We start from the raw sequence: 27375 nt of genomic DNA on the forward strand, positions 1-27375 counted from the left end.
CAGAAGAGAGCATTGCATAAACCAGAGCCCGCGTGAGAATCGCAGGAATTGTTTGAGCCAAACAGTATTTGAGCAGCAGAAAAATATCTCCCGAGAAACCGTTCAGTAGGGGAGACAAAGAACCTTGGGGAAAATGTAATTGAGCACCCCTTTCATAAGGAGAGGACCGGCAGTCTCACTGAATGGGTCTCCAACTGGACGTAGCAAGTTTTCCCTGGCTGCAGACACCCCTCTGGGCCATTCCGGTCTGTTCTGCTTGAAGCCATGGCACCATCCCACCACCTTTGTCTTCAGCTCTGGGTTCTGCCCACAGGAAGCCAAACAGCTGGTTCTTCTCCATACCTGCCCCCTCCCACCCGCCCCAGCCCTGCTTTCTTCATTACCTGAAGCTCCTCCTCAGGGGAACAGCCAACAGTTCTCTGTGACTGGCTATTGTCAGTCATGCTGGGGCTTCTCAGTAGCGTCTTGTTAACCTTAAAAGATGATTATTTCAGGGGTGTTGTTGTTGCTTTTAATTAATTAATTGGAGTCTCCATCACCACCTGCAGACAGAAGTAGATGATTTAAGAGATGAGCAAGTAGGAATTCCATGACCTTCAAACAGATATCCTCCAAATCAGGGGACACAGTTGCATTGCCACCCGACTTGTCTGTCTTCATGTCCTGGCTCTAGCCCCAGCTCTTTGTATTAGATAAGAGGTTTCCTGTTACCTTCTAAAGGGCTGGGCTAACCAGACAAGCACAGCAGGCGCCTACAACACCATTTCTCTGTAAACATGTTTTGCAAATGCTGTGCTGGGTTACAGACCTGGGCAGATGCCATTTTGGCATGGAAAGGGTCCTCTTTGAGGGCAAAGGGGGAGGTAGGCACATAAAACATAAAAACCCAGTCACTTTGGTCTGCTTACAAGTATAAATAGATAGAGCTTTTTTCTGTACGTACATTTTCTAAACCCGAGAACAGGAAACATAACAATCTCGCTTATAAATAATGAAAATATAAATTTTTCTTGTGACTTTATAGCCAGGAGAGCGAGAGGAAGGACAAGAAAGGAGAAAAGATGGGGGCGGGGGGAACAAAAGAAGGAGGGCTAGGAACTAGTGTGAGAGGAGGAGATGGGACCTGAGAGGCAAACTGGGCAGGGCCTCCCTGGGGCGCTGTGTCCTGGATCTTCTCTCCGGGGATTATGTCCATATGCTTGGTAAAGCGTAATGCTAAAGGGGCTGTCTACACTCGACAGCAACAGTAAAAGGAGGGTGTACCTGCACTGGGAAGTAAACCCCACACTTAACTGCTGTACATAGCAGCCACCAAACGGCTGTCAGCTTGTCAGACTTCGATGGCTTGCCTGTAGCTACGCTGCTGGGAGCTATGGCATTGATCACCAGGGTCAACCACGATGGGTCGGTTTCCAAGAAGCATCGGGATGAAGAAAAGCATGACAACCAATCTACGTCCAGTATGTAGCCAGTGAAGACCTTATGGGTCACAATTGAATCTTGGTCAATTCACTTGCTTTGGACCCATCACAAGGTGTACGACTCAATTGCTCGGGGAGAACATCACTTTGGTGAAGAAGAAGGACAGCGAGTGAGGTCATGGGAGTTCTTTGCCGAGACGGATGGACACAACAGCTACAAGGATGGCACAAACACAGAGGCAGCGAGGAAGACAACCTGGAGCGGAGTCATGCTTTGTTCTGTTGTACACAAGGCCGCCACGAGTCAAGAGTTGAGTTGGTGGCAGCTCAGAATGAGAGCAGCAGCAGCAGTGGTGGTGGCCGCAGTGGCCGCAATATGCCACTTGTACCAGTACAAGTGTTTCCATCCGGTCCTAGAGGGCCCTAGGCCTGTGTGACCTGTCCATTATTTGTCTGGATACCCTTTGGAGCCCTTCTCTTATCCCAGTGGATCACAACTGGCCACAAATCCTCTTCTGCATCTCCTGCCAGTGTGCTTTGGACCCATCTCTTCCCTGGACCAATGGCAGAATTTTTAGGCTGGCCCCCAACTCTTCACTCGAAAGCACACAGCTGTCTCCTTGTAGTTCGTCTGCTTTAGCTATTTCTGCTCCTCTTTGCTCCCACACATATGCATGCAAATGCAGGATTTTCAGGAGGTGCAATTCTCTTCTAACGTAAAACTGTTCTGTGAATGGCTCTTGCAAAACGCCTCCGCAGAACGTCTGTGAGGGTCTTTCCAGCTGTTGTGCAAGGGTCTTCGTCGTCTTCCGTGGATTTAGACAAGAAAGGAGGTACTTTGGGGCAAAGAGCTCCTTCCGTCACAGCCTGCTTCTCTGAGGCTGCAGCCTGTGTCCAACCGTCAAAGGATGCTCAGCCCCTGCCACCGTGACTGCAGATTGTTTTGTCTTAATTATGCATTTCCTACTTCAATATGCCCTTATCATTCAGTACCTTCCCTGGACTCGTGATTCCTCTACTGTTGATTTTCCCAGGCCTACCATTCCTCCTCAACTGGATCTGCTTTCCAGGACCCAAGAGGCTGGCTTCCTGACCACTTACGAATTCTGGCCAAGTTGCCCTTGCCTCAAATCTCCACCCAGATCCTCAGGAAACTCTGAGGCCTAGTTCATACCAGTACTTTCAGGTTCCAGGACTTTCCCAGTACCCACCTGGACCACCTTATTGAAACAATTTGTTCTGGCAGTATGTCTTCTACTTCCTTTCTGTAACTTTGAACTTGCAGTTGGTCCAGTATCCCCTTTAAGGATAGGTGCTTGAAATGAGTGAACACAACAGACAAAACCATTCTCTTTCTCCCTGCCCTTTCTTTCACCAACACGGACGGCCACATGCTTCCCAGTATAGTTCACAGAGGTCTTCCTTTGCCTGCTGAGGTCCAAGACCTCTCTACACATTGGAGATAAACCAAAGCCACGTGCCTGCCACTGCTCCTATGAATTGGTCCTATGCCAATTCATAGCAACCAGTGAGCTTCTGAGACTGTAACTCTTTATTTATTTTTAATTTAACTTTTTTTCTTTACTGTAACTCTTTATGGGAGTAAAAAGCCCTGTCCTTCTCCGGAGGCTAGGGTGACTGCTTTTTAGGGTTCTAAAGGGGTAATCCTGACAGTTTTTTTCTTGAAGAACACAGAACAATAATCAGGGCTCATTATGAAGAAATTTGAATAAAATTGAAGACTGAATTAGTGAGAAAAAAGCCAGAAAAGTTGCCCCAAAGAATTTTTTTTCCCCATCAGAATAACACACTTCTCATTCTTTGAGGGTTGCGAAGGCTGTGCCAGCAGAACTGTTCTTCAAGGCTGCCCATCTGCTGTTTGGACATGTTGGCAGCATGGAGACCCTGCCTTCACAAGTGTATGGATCTCAGTGGAGGTTAATGCTGAGACGTTAATGCTCAATGAGGTTCATGCTACGCATCCTGATATTTTTGCTTAATGAAGGTGACTATATTCTGTAGTAATACCTTTAGACTTACCATTGAATTTGCATGTATATAAATCCTCCCTAGAGATCTGGTTCAGACGCAGATTCCGCTTCAGCCGGCCTGTGGTAGAATCCGGTTCGCCTCCATGCGATGCTGAGCTCACTGGTTCTACAAGGCTGGGGATCATACTTGGCATAGTAGGGACTTCTTCCCATTCCTGCTTCCTCTTCTCTGCCTGAATTGCACCATTTGTGAATGAAATCCTGGTGCGGCGGCTTTCCCTCTCCGCCCATATGTAATGCTGGCCTATGGCCTCTTTAGCTCACATGTTGCCTCTTTGATGAAATCTTCCCCAACTCTCTTGTGGAAGTTCTGCCTGTGAGCTTCCCTCATGCTTCAATCCAGTTCAGCTGAATTCAGCTGGACTCAATGCAAACCCATTCCCTGGACATCTTCCATGTGTCAGGCAGGGACCGAGCAGAGGATGGTGCCATGAATGAACGTGAAAGACTTGGTTACAAACGAGGGAGAGTAGCCCTCAGGAGGAAATGAGCACGCTTATATTGGCCAGGATGCAGTCAGCTGCCATTAAGTCGGTCTTTGACCCATGGTGCCCCTACGCTCCGTAGGAGTGGAGCCTTAGGATCCCCAGAACCTTCAATGACTGATTTTCCTGAAGTAGATCCCCAAGCCTTTCTTCCTACTTTGGCTCTGTCTGGAAGCTCTGCTGAAACCAACTCAACATCACAACAAACAACATACCAGCCTCCTTTGCAGGGGGATTAACTGGGGATTGAATCCAAGTCTCCCACACGAGAGTGCAAATTCAACACCCGGCCACCACTGCTCCCTGAGCCATGTTATGTGTCCACTCTCTGTAGAGGCAGAGAGATAGCACGGTATGATGTCCTCTCGAGTTAGACCTTCTACGGGTGTCACCGAGCCCCAAACTTACTAGTTCTCTATCTTTTCTGTCTCTTCCCACCCCAGCCCCCAAGCTCTGTATCTCGAACAAATGAATGAACTACTGCTTGCTTCACGTTTCTCATTTTAAAGACCGGAATAAAAAAAATACAATAAAAAATTTTAAACGATGGGAATCATAGTAGTGCCCATTCCACGGGGTTGTTATATCATCATTACAAGCATTAAATGAGTTACCATTTATAGAATAGCATGCTATAAGTAGTGAAACACGACTAATACAGGGTAGTTAAAGGATGCATTTGTTAAAGGGATACATATTCTGGAGGTGTTCGTCAGGAAAAGTCTTGGGTAAGGGAGACAGATTAGGGAGCTACGGACATTGTCAGGACGCAAGAGTGGAAGGTGTTTTCGAGGGAGAATGGCAGCTGCAGTGGGAGTGAGGGAGAGGGAACCATGTGGAATCCCCAGGGGATAACAATGCTTAGGGTGTGAACAGAAGAGGTTGTCATGAAGGATTGGCCCCGGCAGTGAAGATGACCAGTGAAAGTAGAGTCAGAAGTCAGAGAAGTTCAAGAAGGCAGGAGTGGTCTCCAGTGGCCAATGAGGACTAAAGAGGAGCCATTTGTGCATGTGGCTGATGAAGCGTGTTTCAGGCTAACTGCTCTTATCATCACTGTTTCTATCGGTCCTCTCCCACTGAGCCATGTGTCCTCCGTGTAAGGGGTCAAGGTTACGAGTCAGCTGGGTAAACCCAGGGGCTGGCAGCTGGAATCTCTCTGCCCGCAGCACAGCAGGGTTTTCCGAGGGTTGTTGGAATATTCTTTTCAGTGTCATTCTCTCCAATGACTCCTGTCCCTTCGCAGTCACTGCACCCTGCTAAGCTACTGCGTGGTGGCAGGACAAGCCTGGTGCAGCTTCTCAATCCCTGTCCTGTTTCTTCTTGGGAGCCCCTAATGAAGAGGGAGGGCAGGGCGGCACTTCATTGTGCATTCTCTTTCTGCTGCTGTTGTTGGTGGTGGTTTTTACGTTGTTGTAAAATTCATAGGTAACAAACACGTTTGCCATTGTAACTATCTAGAAACATCCGATTCAGTGACATTAATTACATTCACTATGTTGTGTAACCATTACCACTATCCACTTTCACACATTTTTTCATCACCCCTAATAAGAACGCAGTGTCCCTTAAGTAATAACCCCATTCCTTCCTTTCCCAGGCTTCTGGTAAACGCTAATAACGTTTGTGTCTTTGCATGGGGTTTTTCATGTATGCAGGGCTGTACAGGAGTAGCCCTCTCATGTCTGACTTGTATTCCATGTGGCATGATGCTTTTAAAGTTCACCCAGGTCATAGCAGGTGTCAGGACTGCATTTTTCTTTAGGGATGAATCATCTTCCATAGGGAGAAGAAAGACCTGGTCATCTCCTCCCATGAAAGTGGCAAAGAGGAAACTCTGTGGGGCAGCTCTCTTCCTGCTGTGGCTTCTCTTTAAACGCCAAAGAAGCCAGCAGCAGCAACATTCCATTGTGTAGATAGACCCCCTGTTGCTCATCCATTCATTTGATGATGGACACTTGGCTTCTTCCCACCCTGTGCGTATTCTGAATGATGCCGCCCCAGCATTTGTGGCACTGGGCATCTTTCAACCGGAGACTGGGTCCTTGAGAAGTTGAGATTAAGTTACGGTAGGTCTGAGGTGGGAGTAGCTGGCTGGTGAAAAATCTCAGGAACGAGCTGGCTGGTGAAAAATCTCAGGAACGATGGTCTTCTTAGAGATCAAAGCATCACCAGACAGTGATGGCAGCCCTAGCTTTTAGCCTAACGAACACTAGCCAAGTCCCACAGTTTGTGTGCTGGATCCGACTCTGCCTCCACAGGCTCTGGTGACAGCTGCCTTCACTCTCAGGAGACGAGCTGACCACATGTTAGGGGTGCGCAGGGAGATCGTTCTCTGCTGTTGAACAGATTGGGCCAGCTGACCTTTGATAACTCTTCCAGCATCAAGATTCTGGACAAACACTGAAAGCAGCCATGAGACCTTCTCTAGGTGGGCTCGGGAGGCGGGGTGGCAGAATGAGACTCAGTGTCTGTCCTGCAGACTTGGTGCTTGGGCTTCTGCAAGGTTGTAGGATTAATTGAGAAGGGCGGGGAGGAGGCCTAGTGATTTGGAGAAAGGAGGGGCGGGGCCATTGTACTGCAGAGCCCCCTGATGAGAAATCATAATCCTCTAGCTCCACTGTGGACCACATAAGGGGAGGAAGGCAAGAGGGATAGTAAGCTGAGACAGTCAGGTGGGTGGAGGTGTTTTGGAGTAGCGGGTAGAGGGGAACTCTGACTCATTCTGGTGTTGACAAATAGGCTGGATTCCTTTAACTCGGCCGGACTTTGCCCTTTCAGGATGTACAGCCAGCGTCAGCACACTGCTAATGGGGCTTTGAGAGTCTCTTTTGATGAGCGTGTCCCAGAAAGCAGGTATTAGCCATTTCTGCTGGGGAGGCAATGAAGGCATTTGCAGCTGAAATCCGCTTTCCTGGTTGCCCTAATAAAGCAGAGACCTTCAAAGCCCCATTAGCAGTGTGCTGACTCCAGCTTTGCATCTGTGCTAGTCCTGTTCAGGAGGAGGGCGCTCATACCCTGAGTCCCAAGGAACTACCTGCCTTCTGACCAAAGCCAGCTTCTTTCCATCAGGGGACTGCGAGCTCCTTGTGGAGAGAAGTGCTTCCTCCCCTCCCTCTACTGTAATGTCTGGGGCCAAGCAGACTCACACAGATGTTTATGGAATTACTAATGTGTTTGGATGCTGTGGACGGTTGCTAGCACAATGCTGACCCTTGGAAATGCATGCGTGTGTATGTGTGTTATGTTATATGTTGGTGTGCATATATGTACACATATACACAGACATACTCATATAACACATGCATATAGAAGGGGGTACCCCCCCAAAACCGAAATTCCACTGGGCAAAGCGGAGCTTTCATAGTACGCATTTTTCCTGCTAAGCAACTCTCTCTGAGTTAGTGCACCCAGTGGCATTGCCTAGGAAGGTTCTCTCAGGTCACAGTGATTTTATTTTTTGTAAAAGCAGGTTTCCTCAAATTTCATTTTTTGTGATGGCCGATATAAGAGAACAGCATGTACCTGTGAAATTTTGTTTCCTGCTGCAAAAACTGTTGTGATGTTGAACACAGCTTACAAGGACAGCGCTATGGGAAAAACTCAAGTGTACGAGTGGTTTTCTCGTTTCAGAAAAGGTGAAATGTCGATTGATGACAAACCTCCTCTGGATGTCTGCCAACTTCCTGAATGGATGAAAATGTCAACTTGTAGTGCATTTGGAGTTTGTTCCACCAGGTCAGACTGTTAATCAAGCTTTCTATTTAGAGGTTCTGAAAAGACAGTGTAACAGTGTGTGAGAAAAAAAGGCCTGAGATGTGGCAGAGAGGGCCTGGTTTGGGCACCACAACAATGCACCTGCCCATGCTGCCCTCTCAGTGCTCCAGTTATGGGCAAAAACAGCATGCCTTGTATATGTGTAAATACAATGTGTAAATACATTTATATATAATGATGGGAATAGATCTATGTACATGTACTTATAAAGTATTACAGCAGCAGATGGACAGTGGGCCTCCACTCAAGTACTCCCTCAATGCAAGAACACTTTGTCCTACTAACCCAGCACTCTGTGAAGCTCACCTTCCCTGCCAGGATCGCTGAAGACAAAATGGGTGCATAAGCAAATGTGGTGAAGAAGGCTGATGGTGCCTGGCTATCAAAAGATATAGCATCTGGGGTATTAAAGGCTTGAAAATAAACAAGTGGCTGTCTAGCTGAGAAGCAACAAAGCCCACATGGAAGAACCACCAGCTTGTGCGATCACGAGGTGTCAATGGGATCAGGTATCAGGCATCAAAAACCCAAAACAAACCGAAACAAAAGTTATATTGATGTGAATGAGAGGGGGGGGGGGCAGAGCGGAGAACCAAAGCCCATCAGTAGTCAATGGGGCATCCCCTGTCAGAAGGGCCACAAGGAAGAGAAGAGCCAGTCAGGGTGCAGTATAACATCGACAGAACACACAACTGTCCTCTAGGCCTTTATTGCCCCCCACTATCATGACCCCAATTCTATCTTAAAATCTGGCTAGACCAGAACATGTACACTGGTACAGATAAGAGTTCAAAACGCAAGGAACCCAGGACAGATAAACCCCTTAGGATCAATAATGGGAGTAGCAATACCAGGAGGATAAGGGGAAGGTATGGGGAAAAAGGGGGACCAATCACAATGATCTACATATAACCCCTCCTAGGGGAATGGACAACAGAAAACTGGGTGAAGGGAGACAGTGGTCAGTGTAAGATATGAAAAAAATATGAATTATCAAAGATTCATGGGGGAAGGAGGAGGGTAGAGAGGGAAAATGAGGAATTGATACCAAGGGCTCAAGTGGAAAGAACATGTTTTGAAAAGGATGATGGCAACATATGTACAGATGTGCTTGACACAATGGAGATATGGATGGATTGTGATGAGCTGTATGAGCCCCCAATAAAATGATTAAAACAGAACAGCGTGCCTCTCTTGTCCCACGCACCTTACTTGCCTGACCTTACTCCTTGCAACTTCTTTTTGTTTCCATGAATGAAGAAGGACATGAAAGGACAGCAATTGGGCATCGGAGAAGAGGTGAAGAAAAAACAAGGGAGGTGCTGCCATCCATCCAAACAGATGAGTTTGAAAATGTTTCCAAAAATGGAAACGCAGCTTTGACAAATGTATTAAGTGTAATGGAAAGTCTTTTGAAAGTGAAAAGGTTGTTTTATAAAAATAATTAAATACATAGCTTTGAAAAAAAATCCAGGTTTTTTTGGGGGGGTGGGTTAACCCCCCATATGCATATGTGGACATGTGTGCACACACAATACATGACAGTTGTGTGTATTCATATGTATATGATACAGACAGACATATAAGGGGGCTTCAAAAAGCTCATGGAAAAGTAGAATAAAAAGATCATGAAATTTTCCCTCAAACATTTTGAAGCTCTCTTCTGTAGGTAAATAGGAGTATGTGTATGTCTACACATATATGGACAGAGCATAGACACATTACATATGTATGTATTTATGTGTACACATTTCTATTTGCTGCGGCAATGCTTAAGCATTTGGCTGGTAACCAAAAGGTGGGTGACTGGAACCCACTCAATCACTCTAGGGGAGAATGACCAGCTGATCAGCTCCTGGAGAGACTGGGAACCAAGCCCACTGTCACATACACATACACCCTTGGTGACTCTCAGAAACCCTACCGGGACTAACAGCGTCCCTGCTCTCCTTTGGAGTGACGGTGGGTCTGAACACTGACGCTGCAGCCAGCAGCCCAGCGCTTAGCCCACAGTGCCACCAGGGCTCCTCCTGTCGAGATGACTGCCTTGAAAACTCAGTGGGACACTTCTCTGCCACAGGGATTGCTATGAATGGAAACTTGACTCCACAGCATATGCATAGGTGTCTATGTGCCTACAGTATATGTGTGTGTGTGTATAAAATGTGGAGCCCATGAGGGATGTGAACAGTTATGTGCTCAACTACTTACTGAAAGTGGCCATTCAAACAAGTCCAGAGGCACCTCACTAGAAACACCTACTGCTGAAAGGTCCCAGGGTTGCCAGGAGCAGCCCCCGGACTTGCCCCAGGCTTGCCCCCAGTAGCTGGAGATGCCCAGCGAGCAGTTGTTTTCCATGGAGGTGATGGCTGTAGGATAGGCAGGCCTACAAAGTGTTGGAGAAGGGAGAGTGGGAAGGGAAAATAGCTTTTACCCTCCATTCCCTGCCTGCCTGTAGCCACTGAACTTCTTTCTAAGAAAGCAGCTTCACAACCCCCATGTCTCCCCCGAGAGAGCCAGACAACTCTTCAGTTCAGTCCAGAAGGTGTGGAAAGGGAGACGCCTTCGTGTCTAGGGTCACTATGAATGTTGGGATCTGCTTGGTGGCAGTAGGTTCTTTATGAGTGATGCGTGATAAGAAGAAACACTAGACCTGGGACTAGGAGAGATGACTTCTATCTACTTAACCAAAGTATGCCCTTGGAGGGGTCACTGCCCTCATCCAGCCCTCAGCTCCCCCAACAGTGCCAGGTCCCAAGAACTCATCAGAAGCGGCGATGGTCTCCACTTTGTAGGCGGTGAGGTAGCGGAGCTTCTCAGGAGTTCAATGTCTTGTGTCCTGCAGAGGAGAAGCCAGAATTCCGTTCCACGTTAGCCTGCCTTCCACGTTCACACGTACTGTCCCTAGCCTCCTCCTGTTTTTTGTTTTTTCTCTCTGATCACAGGGCCCTGCAAGACCACCATTCTGAAGGGCAGTGTTGTGCAGACAGGTGGTTCTCTTCGCCTGCCCTCCATCATACGACTGAGAGATGGCTCCTGCCCATATTTCATCAACTTCCTCCTCCATGATCACCCCCATTCTGGGGGTGGCATACCAACACTGTGGCACAGTGGATGATGGGATTTTGCTAGTCATCCGTTCCTCTCCGGCAAGGAATGGCATCCTTGGGTGGGCGTGCCCTCCCCACACCCCATCGCATCTTTTTGAATGCAAGTTGGTTCAGACGGGGATCTTGTGAGAGGCTCTGCAGAGGAAAGTAAATAGGAAATAAGGAACTGGAATAAGCTGGAGACATAAAGAAATCCCCAACCCACCAGAACCGTCACCCTGTGTGTTTCTCTGGATTGTTTGTTTGACGCAGAAAGTGCCTGGGCTGGTGGAGGTCTTCTGGGAGCCGGTGGTGTGTGACTGGGGCCCTTCGCCCTGCCACTCTGCCATTTGAATATTTCCAGGCCGGATTTAGTCACTGCACATCGTCGAGAGTCCTCTAATCAGAGAAATTAACTCTCATCAGACACAGGAATTAATCTTTGTTAGTGTTGTTGTCAGTCTTGCTGTGCTTTCCTCAGTGCTAGACTCAGAGAGGGATGGCTGGGCGGAGCTGCCACCTCCCCTGCCAATGGCCTAAGTGGAGAAATGTGGGACCTCCCCTCAGATGGAGGCCAACCCCTACTCTCCCGGAGTGGGGAGGTCGGTGGGGTCCCCAAGGAGTCCTGCTCCAGGGTGCAGCATTTTTCTGTGCTTTGTGCAAGACTCTCAAAATTGAGGGACTGGAAAATGTGAATAAGGCAATAAGGTGGGAAGGAGGCCAAATAAAATGATAACCCACTAGGAATTTTAGATTATGGCACATGATTTGGGCGGCGGGGGTGTTCTTTAATGGTTCATTAGTTGGATAAAAATACTGATGTGAAGCCTTTTTAAAAATAGGTTTTTTTGTGTGTGTGCATGTGTGGTAAGAATACATGTGAGAAAACATTTGCCATTTCAACATTCTTCATCGGTACCATCAGCGACACGAATGGTCTTGATCCGGACCTACCTCTTGAGCACATCCTCCCTTTGGAGGCATGTGTATATGTGTGTGTGTGTGTGTGTGTGTGTGTGCAGGAGGGTCTGGGGGGGGCATGGGCTCTGTAAGCACAGATCCTGAGTTGCATTTATGAAAGGCTCGGGGGCAACTTGGACTTTCCAAGAAGCAGAACTGCAGCCATGGAGAAAGTAGACAGCATAGAGCACCCGAGGCCGCTGAGCAAATAAACGTGAATGTGAACCCCACCTTCGGCAATATACCATTCATTCTCTCTCCTTGGCTCATGAACATGACTCATGGGGAATTGTCTGTTAGCATCACAGTCATTTCCTGGTCCACAGCGTTGCTTGTGTTCGGGTCATGCTCCCGCATCCTCAAGCTGGTCGTCCTCAGCACTCACTCACAGGTTATCCTTGAAAAGCACAGCGTGCTCTTGTGTCGGAGCCTTTTCTCGTGACGAGAGCAGGTAGGGGAGCCTGTGCCCGTGAACGAGGGGCAGAAAGAAAGGGACTAGAGCTGGACTAGAAGTACTAGAAGGACGAACCTCCATCTTGTTTTTTCCCGAAACCTTGGGATCATCACATCCCTCTCACGTCCTCAGTTTCCCCGCCTATAAGGGGTAGTTCTGGCCCGGAGAGTCAACAAAGTGGTTTCCCTAATCCTTGGTGACTTTATGAGTCATCACTGGGGAGGTGGAGCAAGGAACGGCCTTAGTTACCTATGGGGAAAACGAGGAGCAGGGCCTCTCTTTATAATTTAGGACACAGGGACCAGAATTTATGCCACTTCCATAGCCACATGTCAGCGCCGCCGGAGTGCCCCACCTGGGTAGGCCTCTCTGTTCACTCTCTCCATTTCTTGGATGATTGCTTTCTCTGCTACGGGGATTTCAAAAAAAAAAAAAAAAAAGGAGGTGAAAAACCTTCCAAGACAAGTCACTTTCTCATTGGCCTGTGACATGCTACATGACCCATCTATATTATGAATGCGACCATGGATGCTGCCAATGTTGATTCATACCTTGGTGACCTCATGGATCACTGACAGCCATGCCACCTGGCAGACTGCCTGGAATTCACCGGGGCCTGTCAGAAGCCCCAGCTGCCCCTCCGTTGTGCAGGCTTACCACTGTCCCCCGGCAGTTACCCTTGGGTTTCAGGCCTCCTCTTGTCAGTCGAAGGAACAATCACGTCCTCAAATCGAAAGTCAGGAATTCTTAGAGGAGCAGAGCTGCTCCCGGCCGCCCGGGCGGGAGGTGCCTCACAGAAGCACAATGAGATAACGAAGTCTCTTTCAGACACCTTTTCATATTCCAAAGCCCTAGGTAGACCATAAACAATGCGCTGCCAGCCAGGCTGAGTTCTTGCTATCTTGTTGACTGAAGCATTCATTCTGAGGCTTCCCGGGCATTCTATTATGGGGGACAGGAGGACTTGGGCCACCTCTGCATAGTGTGGATTAATCTGCGGCTGCACGATACCTTTACTTCATGGTCTTTGTCTCATCAGGGGTCGTCAGGGAGGATGAGTGGCTCTCTCTGGTTTTGGACACTTGCTTTTTAATCTTTCTTGCTGCCTTTGATTTTTTTACTTTTGGCTCCAGGGAAGGCGACTAGTCATGGATCAAGCCTTGTGCCTGGTTTTGCATGCTGTGTGCTGGAGGAGAATAACGCTGGACAAGCGTTGAGGGCCAAGGTTACCAGAGCCCCAGTCTTGGCCTTCATGCTGAAATGAGCTCACCTGGCCCAACTGAAAACACAGCTACAAACACACAGCCTGATACATATCATCCACCACCACCACCCACCATCTACCCTCCGCCCCGCCTCCCCCCACCGCCGCCACCACCATGACCACCACTACCCTGAAACTCTTCCCACAAACCCAAGTTGAGGGAGAAACAAAAGAACAAGGGGCTGAATACTACAGGCCAATGGCATTTTCTGACACTGCTCATTAATACAGACTATTTGATACCAGAAAATGTCATTGCTTCCTAAATTGATCCCTACTTAGGTCCAGGGAATGGAGGAGCCCTGGTGACATAGGGGTAACCAGTTAGGTTACTAACACAAGGTCAACAGTTTGAAACCAGCAGCCACTCTGAGGGAGAAAGACTAAGCTCTCTAAAGAGCGACTGTCTCAGAAACCCACAGGGACAGCTCTACCCTGTCCTATAGGGTCGCTACGAGTCTGAATGGACTTGCTGGCAGTGAGTGAGTGAGTCCTGGGTCTGAAAAGAAACTGCTACATTTTAAAAATACAACAGATAATGGGGTTAAAATAAATTGAAAATAGACTCTACTTATTTGTTTCTTTCCTACTTGGGGTGGGGTGGTGGTGATAATGGACTTTATTATTATTTAACTTTTAATCCAAATTGGGTGAAGGTTTACAGAGTACCACTTTTCACTGAAGAATCCATGCACATTTGTTTCATCTCATGGACAGCAATCTTCACAATGAAACATCCCTTATCCCATTTCTTCCCTGTGCTTTATATCCCCCACCCCGACTCTTTTCCAAACTCTTTGGGTTCTCGGGTCAATGCTGCCCTTTTGATCTTAAATGGTTGATCATTCTAAGATGTGCACGACTCCCTAGTGCTATTGTTCCCTGCATAAACTTGTCTATTGTTTGGCTGAAAATTGAGCCATGGGGTAAATTCATTTCCTGACCTGCCGGGTGACTGAGGGTCACACACAGCCTTGGGGATTCCATCAGTCTTGATCTCTTCCACAGTGCTCTACATAGAGACTTAGGAGAGTCTGGACAGGCTGCTAGAGAGGAAAAAGCAGTGGCTGCGGAGTCAGACAGGAATTGATTGGCGTTTCCACCACTTCAATGACCCTGTTTAGAAAATGTTGAAGTGAGGATGCTAATAGCACCTTCATTATTGTCGTGAGGCGTAGTGTATATGTAAAGTGCCTGGCACTTAGTAGGTCTTCAATAAGTGGAAAAGTTATATCTAGGCTAACCGTATCCGTTTCCCAGTCCTTCTGCAGCAGAGGACTACAGATTGGGGTGGTTTCTGAGGACGGAAACGTATTGTTTTGCAGTTCTGGGGACGAGGGATCCAAGAGCACGTGTCAGCAGTACGGATTCCTTCTGAAGACTGTTGGGGAATCTCTCCCGTGCCTCTCTGCCTCCTTGCTTCTGGTGACAGCTGATGATGCCTGGCTTTTTTTGGTTTACAGATGTGTCGCTCTAAATCTCTGTTCTAGTCTTCATATGCCTGTCCTCCTTCTGTGTGTTGTCATCTGTGTCCCTTCTCTTTTCTAAGAACAGGACTCCTATTGGATTCGAACCCTTTTGGCTCCAGTAGGACCTCTTGATAGCCATGGGCACTTTCAAAGACCCTATTCCAAATAAGGGCATCTTTACCAGCTCCTGTATCTTGGGCAGAGGAGCTGGGTTGGCCTAGTGGGTTACGAGTTGGCATGTGATCTGCAAGATCAGAAGTTTGAAACCACCAGCTGCTCCTCCGGAGAAAGACGTGACTTTCCATTCCTGTAAACAGAGTCTCAGGAACTCTGTGGTGGCGGGGAGGGGGCGGGCTGGTTCTGCCTTGTCCTAGAGGGTATCTATGAGTCAGCATCAACTCCACGGCAGTGAGGTTTTGTTTTTTTTGTCTTCTGATGTCTGGGGCTGCTAACCACGAGTCAGCGGCTGAAACCCACCGCCAGCTCTTGTGGGGCGAGAGATGAGGCTTTCTCTTCCTGAAAAGTGTCAGTCTCAGAAACCCACAGGGCAATTTAACTCTTAACTAGATGGTCACTGAGCCAGAATCAGCTTGATAACTGTGAGTTTGGCTCCTTTTTAAGAGACAGAACTTCAACATATCTTTTTGGAGGGACTTAGCCCACGGAGTCACTGTAAGTTGGATTCAACTCAATAGTAACTAACAACAGTTCAATGTATAACACTGACATCGTGTCCACAGGAAAAAAAAATAGGACTCCAGGCTCCCATTGTTGTCCAGATTCACCAGGAATCCAGAATCCAGCATTAGTAAAATATTTGGTCTGTGAGAAGAAAAATGGCCCAGGATATGTATTCTGATGTGACAGGGATATGGGTGACCGGCTCTCAGTCTGTAAGAAAACTAACGCTTGGTGTCTCCTTAGGTAGGAAGGTAGTGTGGTGGCTTGGCTCCTTCCCCAAGGGATTTGCCTGACTTTGAAGAGAAAGCGTGGGCCAAAATTCCCTTATCAAACTCCTTGGTGCCAGATGCGTTTCCGACTTCAGAATTATTTTAGATTTTAGAAGAAAACTGTCCAAATATTGCATATTGTATAATACCTTCAGCAGAGTCTAGGGCAACAACATGTAAGCAAACAAACAGGCAAACAAAAACAACCATTAATATTCACCCCTAATGGGATCAGTGAAGTTGGCCAAGAAACTCAAGTCAGGTTAGGTCAGGCCTTCTCATCCAAGGGCAGATCTTTCTGTATTAAAAGCCATTTGGATTTCAAGAGCACAGATTGTTTATTTACAGCTATGAGAGAGATGAGGATAAACATAGTAGCAGCTGCATTCACCGAGTGTTTTCCTGGGGTCAGGAATTCGAAGTGCTTTACCTATCGCTTCCGGTTCATTCGCTAACCTCTGCTCTGTGCGGTTGGTAGGTTTATCTCTATTGGGGGGATGAGGACATTAAGGCTTAGAGCTGTTAAGAAGATCGAGAACCCTAAGATCCAGTCCCAGTGGCCGTCAAGTCAACCTGCGCTCACAGCAACTCGATTCAGGACACCGCATGTGGGCGAGAGAAGAACTCTGCTCCGTAGGGTTTCCAGTGCTAATTGTTTGGAAGTAGATCAGCAGGTCTTTTCTTCTGAGGTGTCTCTAGGTCAGTGGTTCTCAACCTTGCTCATGCTGCGACCCTTTCATACAGTTCCTCGTGTCGTGGTGACCCCTCAACCACAACATTATTTTCATCGCTACGTCATCACTGTCATTTTGCTACTCTTATGAGTTGGGCGATTTCTGTGAAAGGGTCGTTTGACCCCCAAAGGAACCAAGACCCACAGGTTGAGAATCGCTGCTGTAGGTGAATGTGAACTTCCAAGCAGCCAAACACACTAAGTTTGCCCAACCTAGGGACTCTGTACAAATAAGTGACAACCTTAAGGTAAGGTCCACCTGACGAACAGAGATGAACGTTCTGTTCTGCGTCGCAGAGGCTGCTTCACCCCGAGAAGTCGGCCTGAGGATGGTAGGATATTTTCAAGGCTCTTAAAACCCAGTGACTTCAGCCTGATTAGTAGGTTCTTCAACTAGCCAGCAGCAGAGAGAGGTGAAGGGAGCAGAGGGAAATGGGGGTGTGGATGACATCAACGTGACCACTTCAATACAGGCAGGCAAGTTGCCTTGGTGCAGGCCCAGCCTGGTCAGCCTCCGATGCTGGCCCCACCTCGCACCCCTTTCGGAAGCGTTTCCCTCCAAAGAACCCCGGGGTGAAGGGGTTACTTCCTCGTCGGGCAGTTTGAAACCACCAGCTGCTAGGGAGACAGACTGGGCTCTCCATTCCCGTCAGCAGTAAGGGTCTTGGAAACCCCCAAGGAGTCACTATGCGTCAGCATGGATTCCCCGGCAGTGAGTTTGGTCTTTCAGTCTTTCAGTAGCAAGTCACAGTCCTAGAGACTCAGCTGTCCAGAAAGGAAATGTGAGAGGGCCCAGACTTCCACCAGGCCTCGTCTCTGTGTGTGACTTCTGTGGTGTGGGTAGAGTACTACTGAGAAAAGTAAAAACAAAATAAACAAAAAACACCATCAACAACCCAACCCAGTAATGAGCCTTAACATGGGAGGAAATGGCCATCCTAAAAATAACACCAGGCCCCGTGGAGTAATGACATCATTAGCCAACTCCAGCCCTGAGGGATTCTGAGCACTTTTGACTAGACATTTTATTTTAGCACGAGATGTATCAAGCAGACCGATTATGCTTGTCAGCCCAAGCAAGGGTCGCAAGGCACGAATTAAGTGAAAGGCGCATGTGAAGGGCCGTGACACTTCCTTTAATCACATTTTACATAATTGGGAGCGTTGCTATTTCTGACTCTTGGGCTGGGCAGTCTTCATGACCGCAACAAAACAGAGCCGGGAAGCGCAGAAGTTCTATCATTTGGAGAGGACCTGACATTTCAACTTCATTCTAAGATTTGGGCAAGACAAGGGGCCTGGGGAACAGGATTAACCAAAAGCTGCTAGGAATGATGGGAAGTAGGTGCAATGGAGAGGCCTTCCTCCCTAGATTATTCTTGTCTGCTTTTTTTTTTTAAAGCTGACAAGTGAGCACACGTTTTCTTCTAAGCTGTCATTAAGGCCCTCTCCTTGTCCAAATTCTTAAGAGATGGCCAGGCCTCGAGCTCTCTGAGGGCAGGACTGGACTTCACCATCCCTTCTTTCTTCCTCATTGGATCTGGCGCCTATTGGGACTCTTAATAGGAATGTGCTGAATTCATGGTGAATATGTTTTATAAATGGGGAGATGCTAATTTGTGTGTCTCTGTTCACTTCCAAGTAGGTATTAATATGTCCTAATTCCAAGAATCCTCTACTTCACGAAACATGATGACTGATAAAAACAGAGGGTCAGCAAAAATAAGGGAAACCCTCGATGAGGCGGACTGCCACATCGCCCCAGCGAGGGACTCGAACGTGGGAATGATCGTCAAGCCCGGGAAGGATGAGAGACTGATTAGTTCTTACAAGTCAGGCTGCCATGAGTTGAATCATTGACTACCAGTAACAAAAACAACCTACCGAACGGAAGGGATGCCAGACTTCTCCAAAAAGACAGACTTCTCCAAAATCCCTGGGTATCACCTGCCTTTACCCAGGAACCGACTGACTAAATGACATTGAACCTGAGAAGTGTTCGAAGACAAAGCAGCCTACGACGAAAACTTGCCCTAAAGGGCTCTTCTTTAGGTGGCTCCATTCCACAGGCCGCCCAGCTTGGGTGGCCTTGGACTTCTCCTGGCTTCCCTCTCCGGAGGACCGGGGGAGGGGAGGTGTGCCCGCTCTGTGCATAGTCACACACTTGCCTTTTCCTGGAACATCCTGTTGGTGCCAGCCGTCTCCTTCCCTCCCCCACCCTTCTCTCTGCCCTCCTTTCCCACTTGCAGTCCTCGCTCAGCCTTCCCTTCTCTTTGCTCTGCCCCCCGGGGCCTGTCATAATTAGAAAAGGAGGCAGGAGGGGAGCCACCCTCTCCCACCAGGGCCTTAGAGGGAGCAGGGACTGCGTGCTGGGGGCCCTGGGCTGCAAAAGGTCGCAGTGTCTTTCCAAGCCCTGGTGCACACCCTGTGCTGAGTCAGGAAGACACTGAAACTGGGAACGCGGAGCTCTGTGTGTGGATAGACACAGAGTATGAGTATGTGTGTGTGTGTGTTTGCATCTGCGTGTAAAGACATGTTTAGCTATGGGTTGATGGTATCCTGTGCTACTGAGCAAGGAACAATGGAGAACAGGCTTTCAATCTGGAAACTTTAATCCATGTCAATTTGGGGCATACCCATCCTCTAGGGAACACCTTTGTGCTAGTTAGCGCCTCTTCCGGCTCTCTCTGCCACCAGACCCTCTACTCTACTTTCCTAAAGGAGTGGGTGGTGGGCACCGTTCCAAATCGTTTCTCCCTTGCCCCAAACACCAGGTGCTGGCACGAACACAAGTATGTTCATGCGCAGCCTAGTCTCCGAGCGATGCAGTCTTTTCCAGCTTCAGCCGAACCACAGTCCTGCTCACTGCTGGCATTTCCTGGGTACTGCTGAGGGGATCATTAATCTGTCTCCTTGCTATTTTTCTGGCCAGCCCAGGGGCTGACTCGGGCCTATAAATCAGCTCTGTACAGAGTGGGATAATCAAGACAGGGATACCGGACCAGGGGAAAAAGCCATTCAGAAAGGGTACAGATCTGAGGCGTGGAGCCCAGAGGCGGGTGGCGGGAGAAGGGAGTGAGCTCTGGGCAAATGACACTGAGAGAAAATGGCACCAACCTGGTGGGTGGGTCCAGATTTGGGACAAAGTGGATCTTGAATCTGGTCTTTAAGATGTTTTTCCAAGCTCTTCGCTTCAGCTAATCTCTCTGGGCTACAACTAGGCCATCTGTTAAGGTGAGGCCCTTTGCTCAGCATCATGCATTGCTGGGAACTGGAGCACGTGCAGAGACAAAACACGCGTCCACGCACAGTATTCTAACCCTACATGTTTGCTCATGCCAGTTCATCAGTACGTTGGTGAAGATTACGATACAGCACTTTTACATTTCTTCTCCCTTCCTCCTGTCCTCCTCCTTCCCCTTCTGTCTGCCCTTCCTGACCCCCATGGCTTCCAAATTCTGATTTTTTGGGGTTTGAGAGCCAGTTCGCTTTGTGTTTTTCTTTTATAATAGTGGCATTAGTCTTTATGAGATTGACTCACGCTGCTGAGTATAACATCTTTCAAATCCATCCCCATCAAGAGGTGCCTGGCAGTCTTATCATTTTGGGGGGATGTGTAATCTCCCACTGTGTGCATGTACCAGAGTGGATTTATCCATTCCTCCACAGATGGGCATTTTGGTTGTTCCCATAGTTTTGCTATTGTGGATAGTGCTGTGTTAAATATGGCGTACATATATCTATTCATATTTTGTTCTTTATCTTTTCAGCATGCAGAAATAGAGAAATTGCTGGGTTATAGTGTGTTTCTATTCACATTTCTTTAAGTGGCTGTATAATTCTACAATCCCACCAGCAATGTAAGAGGGTTCCAGTCTCTCCACATCCTCTCCAGAATTTGTTATTTTTTATTTAAAATTTTTGTTATATCAGCCCGGTCTGAGGCAATATGTCATAATTATTTGAATTTGCATTTCTCCTACCGCTAATGATGACAGGCATTTCTTCACATGATCCTGGGTCACCTGGATGTCACCATTGGTGAATTTTCTATCCAAGTTGTTTGCCCATTTTTAAATTGGATTATTCATGTTTTCTTAGGGAGGTGTTGTAGTTTTCTATAGATTTTAAAGATATATCATTTTGTGATAAATCACCTTTATGTGATATATCATTGCCAATTTCCCCCAGTATGTGGGTTCTCTTTTTTTCCCCAGTATGTGGATACTCTTTTGATGAAGTATTTTGATATTCATAAAAGCCATATTTTTAGGAAGTCTCTGTCCTCTACTTTGTCTTCTGTAGTGTGGATGTTTTTCATTAGGTTTGGTAGTGTGTGTATAGTACCTTAAGGGCCCTTAATTTTGTTCCTGTTTTTTCATTGATGATTGTGTTAGGCTGGGTTCCCTAAAGAAGAAAAACCGGTGATATCTGTTATGTATGTACAAAGAAAGAGGTTTATGGGAGGAGATGAGCTAGTTAGGTTGCAGTGTAGCAACAATGAAACATACAACTTTTCTCTAATTCTTAAATGCTTCCTCTCCCCACTATCATGATTCCAATTTTACCTTATAAATCCGGCTAAACCAGAAACACAGGGAATCCAGGACAGATGACCCCTTCAGGACCAGAGGTGAGAGTGGGGATACCGGAGGGTGGAGGGAAGGTGGGGTAGAAAGGGGGACCAGATTGCAAGGATCTACATATAACCTCCTCCCTGGGGGACAGACAACAGAAGAGAAGGTGAAGAGAGGAAGACGTCAGTGTAAGACATGAAAATAATAATAATTTATAAATTATCAAGGGTTCATGAGGGAGGGAGGGGAAAATATGATGAGGAGCTGATGCCACGGGCTTAAGTGGAGAGCAAATTTTTTTATAATGATGAGGGCAGTTAATGTACAAATGTGCTTGACACGATGGATACATGTATGGATTGTGATAAGAGTTGTATGAGCCCCCACTAAAATTATTTTTTGACAAAAACGAAACAAAAAACTCCTTTGGTAAAGTTAAAAAAAAAGAGGTTTATATCAAGGAATGGGTCGCACAGTTGTAGAAGTGGGTCAGTCTGGTTGGGTTCAAGACTGTGGGTTGGACGTAAACTGGAGGCTTCTCCTGACTCAGGTAACTGCAGGGGCTGATGAATAGGAACCAGGAAGATGAAGCTGGAAGATGTCAGGCTGGTGGATGCAGAGATGAATGTATATGAGGTCAAACATATGAATACCAAGGTCAGTAGGGTTCTTCTGGCTCCTGGAATTGGTAGACAATATAGCAGGAGGTTGATAGGATACAGGATCAGGATCTAGCCGTAGAAATGAGCTAGCTGTCATGAGAAGTCCCTCACTTGTATCAATACTCTGACCAGATTGAGAAGGTGGTACTTCACTCTATCCTTTCCCCAATTGCTCGGCTGCTTCACGGAAGATTCCATGGTGGAGTTAACCATACACCATGCTGAATCCTGGCCCGCCATATTGACATAAGACCTACCAATCACACTGATCTTTATAGTTCTAAGATTTATTTTATGGCTTCAATCCATCTTGAGTTTGTTTTTTTTATACAGTGTGAGATACGAATCTTGGTTCTTTCTTTTGCATATGGATATCCAATTCTTCTACACCCGTTTGTAGAAAGGATGGTCTCTTTTTCCCGTTTACTGTGCTTTAATTATTGATAAAAATTCAAGTGTCTGTAGATGGCTTTGATTTCTTTTTGATGTCTAGTCGCTCTGGCTCAGACTTCCAGGACTATAAGATATAAGAGTGGCAATAAAGGGCACCCCTATCTGGTTCAGACAGGTGATACTTTCCATTTTCCTCCATTGAGTGAAATTCTGGCTGTTTGTTTTATATGTATGACCTTTATTATGTTGAGAAGTTTCCCTTATGTTCATGTTTTATTGACTGTTTTTCATTGAAAAAATGGATGTTGGATTTCATCTGTATCAACTGATAACAAACATACGTTTCTTTTCTTTTGTTTGTCTTTTTAAAAATCATTTTATTAGGGGCTCATACAACTCTTATCACACTCCACACATACATCAATTGTATCAAGTACATTTGTACATTCATTGCCCTCATCATTCTCAAAACATTTGCTCTCCACTTAATCCCCTGGCATCAGCTCCTCATTTCCCCTCTCCCTCCCCTTGCCCCTCCCTCATGATACCTTGATAATTTATAAATTATTATGTTGTCATATCTTGCCCTGTCCGACATCTCCCTTCACCCACTTTTCTGCTGTCCATCCCCCAGGGAGGAGGTCACATGTAGATCCTTGTAATCAGTTTCCCCTTTCCACGGCACCCTTCCTCTACCCTCCCTGTACAGCCACTCTCACCACTGGTCATGGATGACATTGCTTGTTTTTCTAATGTTGAATCATCCTTGCACATCTGGCATCAATTCCACTTGATCATGATGTATTAAAAATGTTTTGTTGAAAGTCTTTGTGTAAAATTAATGGTAACTTTTCTCTACATGTCGGGTGGAATACCCAAGGAAAACCATGTGGTGCTGAACTTTTTGTTGGGAGCTTTTAGATGACATGTTGTTTTTTTTCTTGTGTTATAGATCTGTTAAGGTGTTCTACATCAATCGTTGTAAATTTAGGTAAAGAATGTGCTTCTAGAAAAGTGCCAACTTCCTAATCTGTTGCCATATTGCTCTTCAAAAATTTAATTGGTTCTGTTATGACATCATCCACTTAATGTCTAATTCGTAATAGATGTATATCCTTTTCCATTAAGTTTGCCAGTGAGTTATCAATTTTTAAAATCCTTCCAAATATCCAACTTCTTGCCTTATTGATTTTTTTCAACTGTGTTTGTTTTCTGATCCATTTAACTTATACTCTCATTTTTTATTTCTGGAGGATAAAGGGCTGTTATGCTTCTCTTGTTCTAATTGTTGCAGGTGTTTGATTAAAGTATCGATGTAGGTTCTTTCTTCTTTTTGTATATGCACACTTATTGCTATAAATTTCCTTCTGAGTACTGTGTTTGCTGTAACCGAAGGTCTGGGTATGTTATGGCTTTTGTTCTCATTTGTTTAAAGAATTTTAAATTTCTCTCTTTATTTCTTCAATAATTTAAGTGTTTTGTTTAAAGTAAGGTGTTGTCCATTTCCCATGAAATTAATTTTTATTTATCTTCCTATTATTGTTTTTTAGTTGTATAGAATTGTGACCTGAAAAGATGGTTTGTAACATCTTGATTTTTTTTTTCTGATGCATGCTTTTGTAGGCTACAGGACCTGTTCTGGAGTATGTTCCATAAGTAATAGAAAAGAACATATATTGCGGTGTTGGGTGAAGTGTTTTGTCTCTGTCTTTGAGATGATGTTGATTAATTGTTTGGTTTAGTTATTCTATATCTTTACTCATTAGTGTTGTATTGTTATTTCCTATTATTATTGTAGTATTGTCTATGCATCTCAACTGTGGAATCATCATGTATTTTGAGACTCTCTGTGTGCATAGAGGTTTATTATGGCTATGTCTTCTTGTTAAATGATGGCTTTACTCATTATATAATGGCCTCTCCACCCACCCACCCACCCCAATGCCCGCTTTCTTGTTGGCTTTTACTTTGATGTCTATTATCAGACATTAGTACTGACGCTTCTACTCTTTTTACCATTAGGTTTTTTCCCCATACTTTGGTTTTTAGTCTGTTTTTGCTTTGTGTCTAAAGTGTGTTTCTTGCAAGCAGCATTATTAGTGACTCTTATTTTCTTACCCATTCTGCTCATCTCTGTCTCTTAACTAGTGCATTTAACCCATTTACTTTCAGTTTTGCTATTTATATATATGTGGTAGTTGCTTAATTTCACGTCAACTTGACATATAGAAGTGTAGGAGTGGAGTCCAGCCTGCCAATCAGATCACAGCCTGATGGTACCTTCTTGTGGGTGTGGCCTTCTCATAAGAGTCCTGGGACCCTCCCCTTCTCTCTCTACCTTCACATTCATGCCAGCGAGCCATGCTGAGACCTGCCAGAGCTCTGCAATGATGAACTGCGCCATTGGATCCACATGATCTTGCACCCACCAGCCTGTGATCTTACTGCATACTGCATCATTGCATGCGGCCGTGTGAGTCTGAAGTGTGACTTGTGGGCTAGTATAGGAGGTAAGGACTTGAGCTGGTCTGGGATGGGATGTTTTCCTGATACATAACTACTTTTTAATATAAAGCTCTTTCTTACACATATAAGTGTCACTGAATATTTTTCACTAGTCCATCTGGCTTAACACAAAGAATGATTTTTATTGCTGTCATTTTGCTTTTAATTTATTTATTTTAAAATTAATTTCTTTTTCATTTTGCTTTTTAATAGTTTATTTGCTCACTGAAATTTTCTGTGATAAGTCTATTTTGTTTGTGGGTTTTCTTGTTTGTTTGTTTTTTTAATTTTCTTGTTTTTGTCTTATTGTTTTGTAGATTTTTATGATTTTGCTTTAAATTTTTTTTAAGGTTTTATCATTTTCTTTGAGGTCAATTAACTTTTCCTTTCCAAGTTTAAGGCAGTTTGTTTTCTTTTCTTCTCCATTTTATATCTACTCTATTCCCTCAATTACTTCATTGCTACCTTCATTTTGGAATGTAATCTTTGGTTTCCTATTTTGAATGCTGTAGATTTGCTTCACTTTGCACATTACTTGAGTAATTTGATTTCTCGACTGCAGCACTCCAGCCAACTGGGAGCTACCTCAGAGGCATGGATTAACTGTTCAAGACACAAGATTGGGTCATGAGAGAAGGGGAAAGAGGCTCAAGAAAGAGAAGACCCCTCTAGAGTTTCTCTGCTTTCCGGTTTTATTAACATGCCAAAGGATTCCTCCGTTGAAGCTCTTACAAAGTTTCAAATGCGGGAAATATACTATGGCACAGCAATTTCAGGCCCTGGCTGTTCTCAAACTATCAAAGCAGTCTGGCGCAAAAACACATTTCCTGAACACATTCTGACTCGAGGGAGGATTTCCTTTCGTTTGCAACAAGGAATCACCTTTTCACTTAGTGTTTTCAGTAAGTTCCTTGCACATTCAAACAGTCACACATTCAAGGTTTAATCAAAGTCTTTGCATCTCAGTAACTCCCCCAGAGGGAACAGGACCATGTTTTCCTGCTCTTGAGGTTGTCTTATATAGTGATAGTTGGTAGTTGTGTGCTATTGTTGTTGGTTCTCCACCCAAAGAGCTGCCTTTCGTATTTCTTGTAAGGTTGGTCTTTATCGGTATTTTTTTCCCCAAGTTGCTCTCAGAACTCTTTTCTTTGATGTTAGAAAGCTTGACTATGATGTGTCATAGTGATTTTCTTTAGGGTCATTTCCATTTAACAAATGCATAAGACAGGGTCTGGGATCTAGAAAATGCATTTCTCATGGAAAGGGAACCAATGTGTAGGCTGAATCTTTTTCAACTCTAGGGCTGTGAGAGTTAATGAACTTCAGAATCTTTAATGATAATTTCTCCCATGTGGGTTCAATCAAGTTTGGCCTTATCTAGTGCAGGTTTGCCCTTCTGCCATATATACGTGTGAGGTGTGCCACTGTTTTTTGTGGGATTAGATTAAGTCTTGGGGTTTCAAAGGGTATGGGAACCAAGCGATCAACTTACCTTTTCATCTCTCCCGATGCCGCGAATTGGACAGCTGGGGAAAGGGTGGCCCCGGTGGTGCCTTGCCAGACCCACTCAGAATCAGCAGCCTTTTCTGGGCTTCTTTTGTAATCTTCCTCCTTCTGAAATGTTGGACTGATTGCTATGTCTGGTTCAGGCTTGTATTCTACTGAGGAGGTTCATAACTAGGTTTTGTACCATTATCTCTTGTTTTGATTGAGATCTTTGCTTGGCAAAGTTGGTTATAGATCATCTGGCTACATGCTCATGGTTTTTCTGGACAAAGACCTACAGTTCTTTAGGGATCGAGTGTTGCTGATCCTTTCTCAAGTCTTTAGATACCATCCATTAACTCTAGTCAAAGACCTCAATTCTCTTTTTGCTAAGATCTCTTTGAACTCCACACTTCTGGGAAAAGCCAATTGTCATATAGTGGCAGGAAGCATTCACATTTCTCTCATGCCTTTGCACCATTGCACGCCCCAAAACTAGAAGGGGGAGGGACTTCCCTAATGGGACCCATCACCGAGGGTCTAGACTCCCATTGAGCACTCTCAGCCTCCTATGCTTGGCTGTTCCCTTTTGGAACAACGTCTGCTCTGAGGCGTGGGGTTGTTTTGAGAGGCAGCACAGAAGGGTCTGCTCTGAGGCGTGGGGTTGTTTTGAGAGGCAGCACAGAAGGGTCTGCTCTGAGGCGTGGGGTTGTTTGGAGAGGCAGCACAGAAGGAGCTTGGGCTTCAATTCACTGATAAATTATGTATCCTAAGGGGTGTTCCTTTAATCCTCGGAGACTCATTAGATAGGTGGGTGGGTAGGTGGGTAGGTAGATAGATAGATGATAGATAGATATCAGGGAGCTTCAAATTTCATGGAACGTGTAATAGGAAGATAATGGAATTTTTCAATGAATTCGTAAGCAATAAAAATGATTGCTATAAAATCATAAAAAACCTTTATTCAAATATCAAAATGTCAAGCAATTGTTTCTTGACATATCCTCCACCTCTGGAACCCATTCCTGAAGAGTTCCGTGCTCTTCAATGTCCACGAAGTCAGAGGGATAGTTTTGGAATCATCAAAGGACTAAAATTGTGTG

This window comes from Tenrec ecaudatus, chromosome 4, assembly GCF_050624435.1.
Source record: "Tenrec ecaudatus isolate mTenEca1 chromosome 4, mTenEca1.hap1, whole genome shotgun sequence".
Lineage (NCBI taxonomy): Eukaryota > Metazoa > Chordata > Mammalia > Afrosoricida > Tenrecidae > Tenrec > Tenrec ecaudatus.